Genomic DNA, 16,572 nt, shown 5'->3' with positions numbered 1-16,572 from the left:
ATGCTACAAGTTGGCGCCGACAAATGGCGTCGCTTTGCGTGTATCTCCGAAGAGAATCGTAAAATATCCCCGCTTAGCGCTACGGCAGCCATGGGTACTTCAGTAAGCAATATAATTTTGAGACTTTTAAAAATCTATTAACATTCCAGAACCGAATAGTTCTTGAAAGATTATTGCCAATGCCCTCACAATCTCAAGTTGCCTCTTTCAGAACCCTGCGTGTAGTCCACGTTGTCATGTGAATTATCTACCTTCAGACTTTTTAGCTTCCCAATTGCCTTCTCCTTAGTAATAGCAAGTACACTTACTTCAACCTTCTGACACACACGATTTTCTGGCATACCGTTGTTGTCTTCCACAGTGAACACTGATAGAAAACCCGCTGTCATTCGCCATTTCGTTGTCCCCCATTACGCCCTCGCCAACGGTATATTCCCGAGGAACAATATCCACTACCACCTCTATTTTGTTATTACATATCTAAAAATATTTCTGGGATCCTTGTTGTTATTTTGGCTACCTCACCTTCATATTTCACCCTTTCTCTCATTATGGTTCTTTTTTCAGTTACCTTCTTTCTGCTGGTAATTAAAATCTTTCAGATCCTCGAACTTCTCACTACTTTTTTTTGTTATATTACGTACCCTCCCTGTTGTTGTTATGTTGTCTTTGACTTCCCATGTTACAGACGGTTGTCTCATATTCTCTTTAACCTACTTGTTCATCTTTGGGTTGTAGCTGTCCGACGTCTTGCAATTTGCTCTTAGAAACGCCAGACATCGCTGTTCTGCCTTCCTTCCTGCTTGTGTCCTATTCCAATCTATACTGACCAGCCTCTTTCTCACACCTTTGTCATTCCCTTTAGTCCGCATAGTACTGATATACCTGGCTCTATCATCTCCCTCCCTAACTGCGTGGTGAATTCCATCACATTATGATCACTGCCTCCCAAGAGTTCCTATTCCCTAAGCTGCCTAATCATATCTACTTCATTAGGTGGAGTCATTGGGTCATAGAAAAGTACAGCACAGAAACAGGAGCTTCGGCCAATCTAGTCTGTGATGAACCATTTAAACTAGCTAGTCCCATTGAGCTGCAGCCGGACTATAGGCCACCACACCCCTGCCATCCATGTAGCTATCGAAACTTCTCCTAAATTGTGAAATTGAGTTCATATTCAGCACTTGCCCTGGCAGCTCATTTCCCGAAAGGATTAAACCACAAGCTGCTCTAAAAGCCATCTCCTAAGCATTCTAGAAACTCCCTCTCTTGGGTTCTAGCAGCAACATGATTTTTCCAATCTACCTGCACACTGATATCCCACATGGTAGTCGTAACATTGTTCTTATGCATGCCATTTCTATTTCCCATTGAAATTCATATCCGTCATCCTGGTTACTTGTCGGAGCCTGAATATATTCCCAGCAGGAACTTTTTCACCTTGCTGTTTCTTAACTGTAGCCATAAAGATTCGACATCTTCTAATCCTAGGTCACCACTTTCTAAGGATTTGATTTCATTTTTTTAAACAATGGTGTCGTTGCACCCTTGCTGTATACTTGCCTGTCCGTTTGATAGAAGGTGTCTTCTTGGACATTAAACTCTTCTTTTGGCTATGTGTCAATGATACCCACAACGTTATACCTACCAATCTCTAACTGCGCTTCATGATCATCTACCTTCATCTATTACCCCGTTAGATTTTGGTGCCAAGCTACATTTCATCTCGTCGTGCTTACTGCAAATTTCGCCTCTGATCTTCCGGTCCATCCTCAGACCTCACACTACACACTACACCGACTTGTATACCCCATCGTCAGCCCGAATAGTTCGGTTCCTATCCCTCTGCCAACTTAGTTTAAAACACAGTCACCCCCCCGCTCCCCCCCCCCGCCCAAAAGCACTACCAAACCTACCCTCTCGGAATCAGGCGTAAACGTTCCTTTTTGTACAGGTCATTACCTCTCCAGAAGAAATCCCAATGATCCAGAATTCGGAACTGCTACTCCGTGCACCACTTTCCCAGGCACTCATTCATCTAACCAATCTTCGTATTCTTGCCTTGATCAGCACATGGAATTTGAGTAATCCAGAGATTGCTAGTTTGAAGCTTCTGTTCTTTAGCATTTTCCCTAAATCCCTATGATCACTGGGGAGAACATCTTCATTCTACTATTTCATTGGGGTCCATGTGCACCGCCATCTTTGGCTACTCTTGCTCCCTTTAGAGAGTCTTCTGCTGCCGCACTGATACATCCTGGACCCAAGCACCGGGGAAGAAACACACCATCCTGTCTTTTCAGTCGCGGCAGCAGATTTTCCTGTCAGTCCCTATAAATATAGAGACTCCTATCACTGCCACTCTACCTGAATTTACCCCTCCCTGCTACGCTTCAGACACCGACACAGTGCAACTGGCCAGGTTGATGCTACTGTGCCCCGATAGGTCAATTCCCCACCACTGCAGTATCCAATGGAGTATACCTGCTTCTTAGGGGAACAGTAGTAAGTCTACTGTTTATTTATTACAGCACAACGTTCTTTCCCATCATACCCTCAGTATTAATCTACAACATCAAAAGTCTGGGCCTCTGTGCCACCCTTTGCAACAAGATTCCTGACGTCCTCATCTAGAGACCACAGTCAATGCGATTGGAAATAATATCTCCTCCTCAGTGACCATTAACACAGGACACCTAAATTACCCATACTTCGCCCATTGCTCTACTCTCTCTACACCCATGTATGTATGGCGAGGCAAAGCTCTGACGCCATCTATAAATTTACCGAGGGCACATCTACTGTTGGCAGTGACGAGGAGGTGTAGAAGAATGAGATAGAACAGCTGGTTGAGTGGTATCGGAACAACAGCCTCGCACTTAGCGTCAAAGGTTTTAACTGTGACCTCAGGCAGGGAAAGTCCAGCGAACACACAACAGTTCTCATCAAGGGATGAATAGTGGAAATTGTGAGCTGTTTTAAGTTTCTGAGTGTCAATAGCTCGAAAGGTCTATCCTGGGCCTAACACATTGACCCAATTGCAAAGCAGCAACAAAACCGGCTATATTTCATTAGTGGGTTCAGGAAATGTGCTATAACTACAACGACTTTAGCAAAGTTTTACAAATATACTATGGAGACGTCTGGAACATCTCCGCGTAACAGATGTCTAGATCTATATTACTATTGAAGAGTATTTTGGAAGCTTACTTAAAACATCGAGGAAAATACAGAATGCTGGAAGTACTCAGTGCGTCAAGCAACAGTTACGGAGTTCGATGATTTTGAGGATCGATAAATTGTTTAAACGAGTGCTTTCAGCGAACTTTGCACTTATACTGCCAGGTCTCAGGTCCACCACACCGCGCTGCTATTCAATATATAGCCCATACTCTAATTTGAATGCCCAAAATTCAACATCTCACACTTTCTGCTCAATAACAACTGTTGAATGATGATATGGAGGATGAGTACTGGAGGTGACAAAGAAGACATAGGAGCAGGTTTAGACAATTAGGCTCATCAAGACTGCTCGCCATTTCATAATGGCTGCTTTATTATCCTTTTCAACCCAATTCTCCTGCCTTCTCTCCAGAACGTTTGATGTCCTAACTAATCATGAACCTATCAACTGTTCTTTTAAATATACCCAACGGCATGGGCTTCACAGATGACTGCGGCAATAATCTCCATAGATTCGCCAATCTCTGACGGTATATCTCAACAACAGTGTTCTAAAGTAATTTCCTTCTATTCTGAGGATGTTCATCTGGTCCTAGACTCCCCTAATTTAGGATATATTCTCTCCACATCCCTTCTTCTGTTACGAGAATACACATAAAATTAAGATGTTTGCTGGCCTGGGCTAGCATCAGTGGCATCAGCAGTTGGTCTGCCACCTGCCCTCAGGGGAAGGAGAGATAAGGAACAATGGAGCAGCGTCTGGAGATGTGTAATGAAGGGATGTGGGAGGAAGAGCTGTCTGGAGCGGCTCCCCCCTTTGAACCCTGAACTGTTTGAAGTGATGGACAGGCGATACCCCAGCAGGGGGATAAAAAGGGACAGGTTCGCTAAGACAGACACACACGCCACCCGAGGTAACGAGACCCTGGAAGCGGTGCGCCTCTCACGAGTGGGTGAGAAGTGCATGGCAAGGGTGGAAAGGTACGATCAGCGGGAACCCGGTGTGTGTCCGCCCTTGCCTGGGTGCCGGGTTCACTGCAGAGGATCGACCGCATCTGGAGGAGGGGTCACAGTCGGTGACCTCAGGTGACATCACCAAGGACCCGCCCAAAAGCTGTTGGTGAGCCATCTCGCTGGTCTGTGAGTGAAGCCGTTCTGAATGATGAGTTGTTCCTGTTCTCTCTGTCTCTCTTCCCCCACGTTGTCCACCGCCATGGCAACGATTACTGCGAACTGAACTACTAACTGGACTGAACTTTGAGTCATTTTGAAATTGGTCATTTACCCCTAGACAACGATAGAGCTTGATTGATGCTGTTATCTTAATTCTGTGCACATGTGCGTTTATCATCGCTGAACTGTTGCATTTATTATCCTTTCGATTAATGTGTTGCTTGTTTCTTTAATAAAACTTTCTTAGTTCTAGTACTCCAGACTCCAACTGAGTGATCCATTTCTGCTGGTTTGGCAACCCAGTTACGGGGTACGTAACACTTCCTAGACCTTTCCATATTCGATACGTGTCAAGGAGATATCCCCAACCGCCCGCCCCCCCCCACCCCCTACCCCAATCTTCATACATTAAACCTTTTATTCCCAGGCTTATTCTTGTGAACCTCCTCTTGACCATCTCCAATGCCAACGCACCCTATCTCAGATAAGGGTTCCAAATTGCTCGCAATATCCAAGTGCGGATTGACCAATCACAGGCTGGTAGACACACTGTCTGTTGAATGAAAAGACTCGGGGAAGTGTTGTGGAGCAGATAAAATTCACACTACAGTTACAGTGTGCAGTGTTAATGATGCTTCCTCCCACCAGCCTTGCTTGAGTGTTGTCCAGATCATGTGCCACACCTTATCATTAGGACAGATACAAATGGAATATATACAGGCAATCATCATCTCACATCCCTTGCCCCGATCTTATGAGTTTAGGAATGTAACCAGTGAGGCAAGACGGAACCAGCAGAAATGGAAAACAGCTGGAGTCTGGTATTGCTGTTAACATAAGCTATTTTATTAGTAACGACGCAATACAGTAATATATAACCATATAAATCAGGTTAGCAGAGTTCATGCATATATAAGTGTGGAAATATATAAAAGCAAAGCTTCTTCAAGCTTAGGAGCTAGATGGATACAGTCTTTCGATGATGGGTAAATGATGTTAGTTCAGTTTATGTTATTGAGTTGAGTAATGATGGAGAGAGAGAGAGGTGTTGTGATTGACCGAGTAAGCCGATGCCGTCGATCCTCTGTTGTCCTCCGAAATCCTTTAAAGTCACCGAATGTGACCACAAAAAGGAGACCATCTTCTGTGTTAAAGTTATCAACCCAGGCAACAGTTGGACACACTGATAACTTCCCACCGGTCACTCCTTTTCCACACTGCGAGAGCCACTGATCGATTCTCCCGATCGATCCTCCAAAACCCACCTTTCTGTGGGCACACATAGCTCATCCAGTGTCCAAAACCATGTGTGTCTGGCTAACAACTAGCTGACCTTGTATTTATCTAAGCATGCTGACCACCAGCTGTCCATCAAATAACACCGCCCTCGGTCACCATGGCGACCACGAGCTGTTCGTTGCTCTCTCTCTCTCTCTCTGTCTGTCTCTGTGTAAGAACTCACGGGCAGGCAGCGTCCTTGTGTAAGTGTAAGCACGCTTTAGACTTCGTATAAACACCATCTCAAGGCAGGCTTCGTCCCTCTGTCGCTCTGTAACAGCTCAAACAGTGTCCAAGATTCATTCTCCCGACTTTTTAAAGTGACAGTCCACAGAAAATATGAACCCTAGCGGTACATAACACAATAGAGAGACAGATATCGCTCCTTCATTGCTTCTCAGTTCGAGTTCGACGCGTGAATCGGCAGCAAACACACCCTCACCATTGAAAGAGAGAGAGAGAGAGAGAGAGAGAGAGAGAGAGAGAAAGAGAAAGAGAGAGAGAGAGAGAGAGAGAGAGAGAATGAGAGAGAGAGAGAGGGGTCAACAAGTGCAGAACCCTCCAGTAGCCGCTGTCGCTTCTCTTCGCGACACTGGCGAGAATCTGCGTCCACATGGCCGCCGAAGGTCTCCGACTTCATGCCGGCCCTGGACGTATCGAAACACGGCCGATCAGTGAGCTCCAAGAACGGGAATCCTGTCAGGACCCCAGATACCCTGAAAATTAAAATAGCGACGTTATAATAGGAACAATTTAACTGTTTCGCTGATAAGATGCGAGAAGTTGTCTTCTGGCGCTATCTTTAGCTTGGTCCGTTCTCTGAGATCAGTTTTATCTTAAGTCTGTTAAGCTAGCAATGCATTGGATCCAAATTCCGTATAGGAAAAGGTGCAATTATGTGGCAGGTTTTGGGCACTGCAGGGCAAAATGATAAGTCAGGCCTGTAATATCAGAAACAGATGGCAGAAGGGCATTACAACATTAGGGAATCTCAAATGGGGAGAATACACTATACGTCCTCCAGATAGATCCTGAGACTGATGTGATGCTCAATCTTTCTACAGAGCAGAAGTGATCGTTGAATGCATAATCATCACAGTTAAGAACTGCATAAGTCACAGCACCCCACCCCCCCACTCCGGCAAAAATCCTTTCAGCATTCCCATCCAGACTGCTGATCTCACCATAACTAACTTCCCTTTTGCTATATCTGTAAATTCATAATGAGCTGTTAAGAGAGCAATAATAACTTCGTGAATTCACACAGAAAAAGTTAACGGTGCTCCTCCGTCTAATTCTCGACATAGAGGAAAAGGAACTTATTCGTAAAATTCTTTCACTCCTTCAGGTCACTCAAGCAACGAGCAGAAGTCCAAATTTTGAAAGGCATTTGGTGGCAGACTAAAGTGTGCGTGTGTGTTTTTTTTTCAGAAATCGCTCTCACCTCTGGTCCCTGGAGAGAACGCGCCACTTTCCTTCAGACAAGTTCGGGACTGAGTACAATTGAGTGTTCTATTAATTAAATAGTTCTACTTTACAGAAATAGATGAGTATTACTCCTCCACCGTGATCCCACTACTGTATATATTGCTACCATCCAATACCTCGCTGATTTGGTTATATCTCTGATACGCTGGTAGAAACAGCAAACGCTGGTCAATCTGCGCAGTTTAGAAGGCAGTTGGGCAGGTATATTGATATGAAAACCTTAGTGTGACAATAATCAAACGCACGTAATTGAGATTATCACACGTAGGCAACTTGCTTGCCATGGATGAGTTGGAACAAGGGGTCCACTTCCGTTCTGTATAACAAAGTAATTCTAAATGCCGGATTTGGTATCAAACAGAGGGAGAGTATAGTGTGATGGTTCGTTATCAGTGAGACACAGCAAGGCCCACTGGGAAATACTATTTATTATAACGACTGAAATGGAAAGAAAAAAACTTTAAATTTATGACAACCAATAAAATTAAGGATCAAATATCTTCTTGGCTGGTTCTTAACACAGGAATCTTTTACATCCATACAACATCTTAGGAGTTTAGGAGCTTAACGGCGACTCCTTTGCTTGCATCGTCTTTCTTTAAGGTCTCTATTTTTCCTTTTCAGGGTTCTGACCTGGGGTACACGCTGACTTCGGTTCTTTGCGGGAATGGGACCCCCTCTCGGTGCCTCACGACCTCAATATACCAAGGACGCGGTCTAAAAGACGAGCGCACCTTCAGGGTTCCGGGATTTCGTGGCTCTGATGGCGGGCGGGCTCGAGGTCGGTGACTCCGCAAGAAATTGGTGTGGCGTGGGAGTACATGGTAGATCGAAAGCAGCAAGCTGGCTGCTGGCTGTGTGCCTAGAGACACGACTTTTTTTGTGCACAGAGCTCCGAAAAGCGACGCAACAGACTTTTAATATCGTAAATCACCGAGTTGCTCGTTATGTCGCCCCCTCGCTGTAAAACGGGGCTCATGTTTTTCTCTTATTAGGGGGGAGAGAGAGACAGAGAGAGAACCTGTGGTATGTCGAATTACCGGGTGAACGAATAGTCTTTGGGGTACTGCAAGTCTGTGTCTTTATTGATGCTTTGCTGCACGCTAAGTGCTCGGTGGTGGGTACAGATGCTTTGTTGCTGTTGGGGGAGGGCGATCGTCGCTTTGCCGTTGCTTATGCGTGGGTGGGGAGACCTGGGCGGAGTTTGGGGTTCCAACATTTAACATTCATTCTTTGGGGCTCTCCTCTATTTTCGTGGAAGGTTGTGAAAAAAAGAATTTTAAGATGTATGTTGTATACATTTTTCTGACATTGAATGCACCTTTGAAACTTCTGAAACTTTTGAAACCTTTGAAACATCTATGAGGGAAGCAAATGCTAGCCTGTACCAGGCATTTTGAGGGCGGAAGATTGTAATCGCCACGTGTCGTTGGGAGACCGCCTGTCCATACAGGAAACAGGTTTGGTCTTCGGGTCCAACTGAGCCTGCTGATCGTGTGGCCTTTACTTCCTAAAGGAGAGAAATGACCCAGAAGGACAGCCTGAGAGATAGTCGCCAAAATGCCTGGAGTTTAAGGAAATGAGAGGTGCAGGCGCTGATAGACAAGATTCTGAATCGACTATAAAGAGGATGGAAAACCTGTGACTTGACTCAATTAAAACAGCTTACACATACTGTCTCGCAACCGGTCATAGCACAGAACAGCGGAGAGGTGTGAGAGGAATGGTTCATATTGGCTGATGTTGCGATTCTGCAGCACACCTGGTACTGCAGATTCCACGTCCTGGTCAACAGCAGTCTGATCCGTACAGTGCCACATTGGTCTGGCCCAGCAGGGTAAACGTCGAGACACTGGTCAATTAGCGCTGCAGTGTTACACAGATCTGCAGGCTCAGCGAGAGTAACTGGGTCCCAATGAGACCAAACTCAACTTTACGAGTGGGGTTTCCCTGGGATGGGACAACTGTATCTCGCAATAACACACACGAAGTTTCGGAGGAAATCAGTAGGTTGGTTCATCGTTGTAAAGGAATAATAAGTCGAAGTTTCAGGTTGAGACACTTCCTCAGAACTCCTGATGAAGGGTCTCGTCCAAAACCTCAACACTTTATTCTCTCGACAAACGTCAATTGGTCATTTATTACACAGCTGCTCCCTGACTTTCTGAGTTCCTCCAGCATTCTGAATTTCCAGCATCTGCAGAATCTCTTGTGTGTATGTCACAATGTCCGTACTCGGAGCCACTGTCATCAGGCATTTTTACGTTATGTAAACTGGCGCAAACACATGCAATCAAATAAAGAATGTTTATGTTATTTGCAATGTTGATACCATCAATAAGATGCAAATTGAAGGAAGTTTGCAGTCGGGAATGTTGTGGTAGGTACGTTCAACAGAGCCAAATGCCAAGTCGTCCAATTTAGGCCTGAAGTGCGAAGAAAAAATGCAACTTCAATATTAAAACATTCTTGCTGTACTGGACTACCTTTCTAATGGGGTTTCTAGCTAGATTCCGCAATATTATTTGCTGTCTAAGAGTTCATTTAAGATGAGAAGGACAGACGTTCTTTGCATCGTTGACGGATCTCGAGGGGGATCTCAAGAAATTTACAGATTGTTTAAAATAATAGACGTCTCTATATTAAGATACAGAAACACAACGGTACAAATGCCAAATCGTGTGTGATAAGATAGGGAGAGAATTACCTGGATGCTTAGAATTTTAAGGATCTCAGTAAACTAAACACAGCCTGTCATAAAGTCATAGAGTACAACAGCACTGAAACGGGCCCTTAGACCTATTTGGTCCGTGTTAAACTATTAATAACTATTAATCTGTCTAGATCCATCGACCTGCCACAGCCCTCCATACCATTCCATTCAATTTACGTATCCAAATTTCTCTTTACTTTTGAAATCGGACAACCGGCCAAATCTTCCGCTGGCAGCTTGTTTCACACTCTCAACGTCCTCTGAGTGAAAGAAATTCCCCTTCATGTTCCCCTGATACATTGCAATTTTCGTCGTTAACCGATGCATTTACCCTATGTCTTCTTGCTGGAGTTACATGGCAGGAGTCATCAAATGAGTAAAGAAATGCTTCTATAAATACTTCTATATAGAGAGAGTTAGGAAAGAAGTTAAAAAGCAGGACATCAGGGTGGTAATCTCGGGATTGCTCCCCATGCACTGAGACAGAGAGGGTAGGAACAGTAAGTCATAGCAGATGAATGCCTGGCTGAAGAGTTGGTGCAGGGCGCAGGGATTCAGGTTTCTGGATCATTGGGACCTCTTCTGGGGAAGGTTTGACCTGTACAAAAAGGACGGGCTGCACCTGAACTGGAAAGGGACCAATATCCTGGCGGGCAGGTTCGCTAGAGCTGCTGGGGAGGGTTTAAACCGGTTTGGCAGGGGGTGGGAATCAGAATGTGAGTGCAGAGATTAGGGTAGAAGGACAAGGGCATGATGCTATGTGTTCTGAGTTGGCGAGAAAGGACGGGCAGGGGACAAAACATAAATATAGCCAGTTCGAGAAGTTGAAATGTGCCTATTTCAACGCTAGGAGTATTAGGAAAAAAGGGGATGAACTTAGAGCATGGATCAGTAAGTGGAACTGCGATGTTGTGGCCGTTACTGAAACTTAGCTGGAGTAAGGGTAAGACTGGCTGACGCAGGTACCGGGGTTTAGGTGTTTTAAAAGGAATAGAATGGGAGGTAGAAAAGGTCGGGGGGGAGTAGCATTGCTGGTCAGGGTAGTATCACAGCTATATAAAGGAAGGACGCTGCAGAGGGAGTATCCACTAATCGGTTTGGGTGGACGTCAGATATAGGAAGGGATCAATCGCTGCGCTGGGAGTAGTCCATAGGCCCCCAAATAGCCCTCGGGATACCGAGAAGCAGGTAAGCAGGCAGAATTTAGAATGGTGCAGGAAATACAGGGTTGTAGCTATGGGTGATTTCAACTTCCCTCATATTGACTGCAAGGGGCATAGATGGGGCTGAATTTGTCAGGTGTGTTCAAGAAGGATTCCTGACACAGTTGGTGGACAGGCCTCGAGAGGAGAGGCCATATTGGATCTAGTTCTGGGTAATGAACCTGGTCAGGTGGCAGGCCTCTTAGTGGGGGAGCATTTGGTGAGAGTGACCACAACTCCATTAGCTTCAGTATAGCTATGGAAAACGGGAAAAAACGGACAAAATGGGAAAGTGTGAAACTGGGGAAGGGCTAACTACGAAGGGATGAAGCTGGAATTAGCGAGAGTAAATTGGAAACAGATCTTCAAGAGTAAAAGCACAGAAATATCGCGGAGGAATTTTAAGGACCACTTGTGCTGGGTTCAGGATAGGTTTGTCCGACTGAGACAAGGGAAAAATGGTAGGAAAAGGGAATCGTGGCTGACGAAACACGTGAGGCAATTCGTCAAGTGGAAGAAGAAAGCATAGGTTAGATATAAGAAGCAGGAAGCAGGAGGGGTTCATGAGAATTATAGGGTAGCCATGATTGAGCTTAAGAAAGGATTTAGGAGAGCTCGAAGGGAGTATGAGAAGGCCTTGGCATGTAGGATTAAGGAAAACCCCAAGGCGTTCTATGCGTATGTGAAGAACAGAAAGATGACAAGAATGAAGGTGGGGCCGCTAAAGGATAAAGAAGGCAACACGTGCCTGGAGGCGGTGGAGGTTGGGGAGGTCCTAAATGAATACTTTGCTTCAGTATTCACAAGTGTAAAAGACATCTATCAGGGTGAGATCGAAATAGAACAGGCCTGTGTGCTGGACAATGTGGAGATTAAGGAAGTAGAAGTGTTTGATCTTCGTAAAAACATCAAGATTGATAAGTCCCCAGGACCAGACGTGATATACCGCAGGTTGCTGTGGGAAGTGAGAGAAGAGATCGCTGGAGCAGTATCTATGATCTTTGAATCCTCTTTAGCTTCAGGGGAGGTGCCGGAGGGTTGGAGAACGGCAAATGTACTTTGTATTTCCCTTGTTTAAAAAAGGTAATAGGGAGGATCCTGGGAACTATAGACCAGTGAGTCTTACGTCGGTGGTATGTAAACTACTGGATAGGATTCTTAAGGATAGGATCTACAAACATTTAGAGAAGTAAAGTCGACTCAAGGATAGTCGCTTCACTAGAGGAAGGATGTGGAAGCATTGGAAAGGGTACAGGGGAGATTTACCAGGATGCTGCCTGGTTTAGAGAGTATGCATTATGATCAGAGATTAAGGGAGCTAGGGCTTTACTCTTTGGAGAGAAGGAGGATGAGAGGAGACGTGATAGTTGTGTACAAGATAATAAGAGGAATAGATAGAGTGGATAGCCAGCGCCTCTTCCCCAGGGCACCACTGCTCAATACAAGAGGACATGGCTTTAAGGTAAGGGGTGGGAAGTTCAAGGAGGATATTAGAGGAAGGTTTTTTACTCAGAGAGTGTTTGGTGCGTGGAATGTACTCTCTGAGTCAGTGGTGGAGGCAGATACACTCGTGAAGTTTAAGGGACTACAAGACAGGTATATGGAGGAATTTAAGGTGGGGGGTCATATGGGAGGCAGTGTTTGAGGGTCGGCACAACTTTGTGGGCCGAAGTGCTGTAATGTGCTGTACTATTCTATGTTCTATGTTCTATAGTCAACATGCCTTTTTGAAGGGAAGGTCGTGCCTCACGGACCTCACTGAGTTTCTGAAGAGATAACAAAAGAAATTGAGGAGGGTAGGGCGGTAGATGTGGTCTACATGGATTTTAGCAAGGCATTTCACAAGGTCCCCCACGAGAGACTCATCCAGAAAGTTATGAGGCATGGGATCAGTGGAACCTTGGCTGTTTGGATAAAAAATTGGCTTGCAGGAAGAAAGCAGAGAGTAGTAGTGGAAGGAAAGTATTTTGCCTGGACGTCGGTGACTAGTGGCGTGCCGCAAGGATCTGTCCTGGGATCCCTGCTCTTTGTGATTTTTATAAATGACCTGGATGAAGAGGCGGAAAGATGGGTCAGTAAATTTGCGGATGACACGAAGATTGGAGGAGTTGTGGATGGAGCTGTAGGTTGTCGAAGGTTACAAGAGGATATAGACAGGATGCAGGGTTGGGCAGAAAACTGACAGATGTAGTTCAATCCGGACAAGTGTAAGGTGATGCATTTTGGAAGGACAAATCAGTAGGCTGAGTACAGGATTAATGGTCGGTTACTTCAGCACCTGGTATGAAGATAAGACAGACAGGTGTGCTGCTTGTGGCGAGAAGGGAACACTTCAACATATCTTGAGTGCATGCAGAGTCAATCTTTCCAGCGGTATGTACACGTGGAGACATAACAACGTTCTCAAAGTTGTAACAGAAGCGGTTGAGCAGAGAGTACTGCAGCACAACTTATCTCATGCCCCATGCTGCACAGAACATCGCATATCATTTGTGAAAGAAGGTTCCAAGTCAAGGGTGTGCAGCATAGGTTCAGGATCAAGCATACTTTCTTCAGCCAATGATTGGTGTGTCAAGGCTGACTTAGACGGGAAAGGCAGTTTCCCTGAGCAAATAGCTTTTACAACATTGCGTCCAGATATAATCGTATGGTCTGACACCAGTAGAAAGCGGTTATTGGTGAACTCACAGTCCCCTGGGAAGACAACATCGATGAGGCCCACGAGCGCAAGTTAACCAAGTATGCAGAGTTGAGATCAGAGTGCAGAGACAGAGGGTGGAAGGTCTCATGCTATCCATTCGAAGTAGGCTGTCGTGGGTTTATTGCGTTCACTCTCCAGAAGTGGCTGCGTGACCTTGGCTTCACTAGAAGAGAGACCAAGTCAACCAGCAGGGCTGTAGCTCAGGCAGCAGAGAAAGGATCAGCATGGGTGTGGACCAAGTATGTCCAGAGGGGCAGATAGTCAGACTGTGTATACATATCTTGTAAACCCTTCAGTAGTTGCATAGACACCTGAAGAGTAGACTATCTGTTGGATGGAAGTGACCAACAACTCTGATAGAGGCAGGTGCCAAGTTTTTTAAGCTCACCAGTGGGAGGTGGTGCTTTAGCACTGCTGGCCCACCACTTCGAAGGGGTCTTGATCATAAGCGGGCCGAAACTCCTGAAGACAGGTGGCAGATCAACTGATGATCCCACTGGTGATAGCACAGGACAGTTAATATCTTAGTCCATGTGTATTTTGTAACTCTTAAGAGTGTGGACAAACAGAAGGACCTTGGGGTTCAAATCCATACATCCGTCAAGGTCGCTGCAGAGGTTGACAGGATGGTTAAGAAGGCCTGTGGGATGCAAGGCTTCATTATTAGGGAGATTGAGTTCAAGAGTAGAGAGGTCATGTTGCAACTCTACAAATCTCTGGTGAGACCACACTTAGAGTATTGTGTTCAGTTCTGGTATTCTCATTAAAGGAAGGATGAGGACGCTATCGAGAGGGTGCAGAGGAGATTTACTAGAATGTTACCTGGATTGGAAAACAAGTCTTATAAGGTAAGGTTAGCAAAGCTGGGACTTTTCTCTTTGGAGCGTAGATGGATGAGAGGGGACTTGATAGAGGTCTACAATATTATGAGCGGCATAGATAGGGTGGATAACCAGTACCTGTTTCCCAGGGTACGAATAGCAAACACCAGAGGGCATATGTACAAAGTTAAGGCAGGGAAGTTTAGGGGAGACATCGGGGTAAGTTTTTTACACGGAGGGTTGTGGGTGCCTAGAATGACTTCCCAGAGATGGTGGTGGAGGCTAAAACATTAGGGTAATTTAAGAGCCTCTTGGACCCGGCACATGGATGAAAGTAAAACAGAGGGTTACGGGTAGTGTGGGTTTAGTACTTTTTTTAGGAATATATGGGTCGGCACAACATCGAGGACCGAAAGGGGCTGTACTATGCTGCGGTATTCTAGTGTTCTGGTGTAAGAAAAAGAGACTGCAAACTTAGGCATGGATGAATTTGAAGACTGAGAAATAGGGACATTAGAATGTAACGAAAGGAAACGGCAGTGAAATGTACCAAATGTACAAGGAAGCAAAAAGTGTCTCACGGGTATATAGTACAACGACAGGCAAACGTGACATTCAAAGCCGATAGAATTTGAAAGAAGATTGTTTTGAAGAAGCAAATAGCACTGAAAGCCAATTCTTCTTAGTGAGGTTTTGATCGGGGATGCAAATGTTCACATATTCCTGGGTTCAACATATTGTAGAACTAGTGGCACAGACTGAATGAGAAAGGAGAGTGATACTGAAAAAGAATGCGATGGGACAAAGAGAGAGAGAGAGAGAGAGAGGAGGCAAGTGTGAGAGATAGTTGTGTCTCACGGTGGTGTGGTTATTATTTTCCACGGTATATGCCTGAGTAAGGCCCAAATATTTTCCCTTTCTTTGAGCAGATTGAAAGTGAATTAGTTGCAGAGTAGTTATCAGTTTCAAATCCAAAACCTAATTTGTGAATGGGAGAATGGGATCTGTGATTCAGCAAAATAAGATAGGGCCTGTCCTGAGTAAAAGTAACCAACCATGTAAGGCAGGATGGAGGAATAGGAGTAGAGAGAGAGACTGAGAGAGTAAAAGGTAAAAGAGCGGGGGAAGAGAGGGAAGGATAGATAGAGAGGGGAGAGAGAAAGAGAAAGAGAGAGAGTGTTGGGAGGGGAAGGAGTGAGGGAGAGAGAGCGAGAGAAAGAGGAAGGGAGAAAGAGAGGCATCAGTGCTACAAAAACATTGGATCAGGGAGAGAATGCGAGAGTCCAATAACCGAGGAGCATACCCTTGCCTTCTTTTTTAAATGGCCCACACGGTATGCCCATTATGCAAATAGGAATGGAGTAAATTTTAGGGTTATGGTGCGGAATCAGTCCATTTTGGTAGGCGTATTGCTGAGTTTTTCCAAGGCTGCGGAAGTTACATCCAGAGAATTGGAGTGCTTCTTTTGGAAGATTTCGATGTGCTTTTTTTTTGGATGATCAGATACGTATACCAAAACAGATAACTTCACTTACCTCGACTCATAATTAATTCGACAAACTCATGTGGTCTATTTATTTACCCACCAACCTATCTTTCTATCCATCTAGCTAGCTAACCAGCTAGCTATCTGTTTTTTTTCTGCAGTTTGTCTTCTTTTGCACATTGATTGACAGTCTTCGTTTTTGCGTAGTGTTTTCATTGATTCCATTGTACTTTTAGTATCTGCTTGAATGTCCGCAACAAAATGATTCTCAGAGAAGCATACGGTGACATATAAGTATTTGTATAATAAATTTACTTTGAACTTTATGAACCTCAGCGTTGGGGCACGTTCTAATTTGATGAATTCGGTGATTTCTGAACAATGGTCACCACTGTATTTTGGTGAAGGTATCAACAAAGTGTAAGGGGCTTTGGACGTTAACCTTATTGTGTGGATTTGATAAGTGTGACCTTGAACAATTTAGATTTCATTACCTATTGAAGCAAATTCGATGGGATGAATGCTTA

The 16,572-nt window shown here is 44.8% G+C and overlaps 1 pseudogene; it reads left to right on the top strand.

The window, feature by feature from the left end:
- Window positions 1-16,572, top strand: part of LOC134357984 (uncharacterized) — a 52,384-nt pseudogene continuing 35,812 nt past the window's right edge.

Source organism: Mobula hypostoma, chromosome 2 (assembly GCF_963921235.1).
Source record: "Mobula hypostoma chromosome 2, sMobHyp1.1, whole genome shotgun sequence".
NCBI classification, from domain to species: Eukaryota; Metazoa; Chordata; class Chondrichthyes; order Myliobatiformes; family Myliobatidae; genus Mobula; species Mobula hypostoma.
Note: the sequence above shows the minus strand (reverse complement) of the source record. Positions and strands in the feature narration are given on the sequence as shown.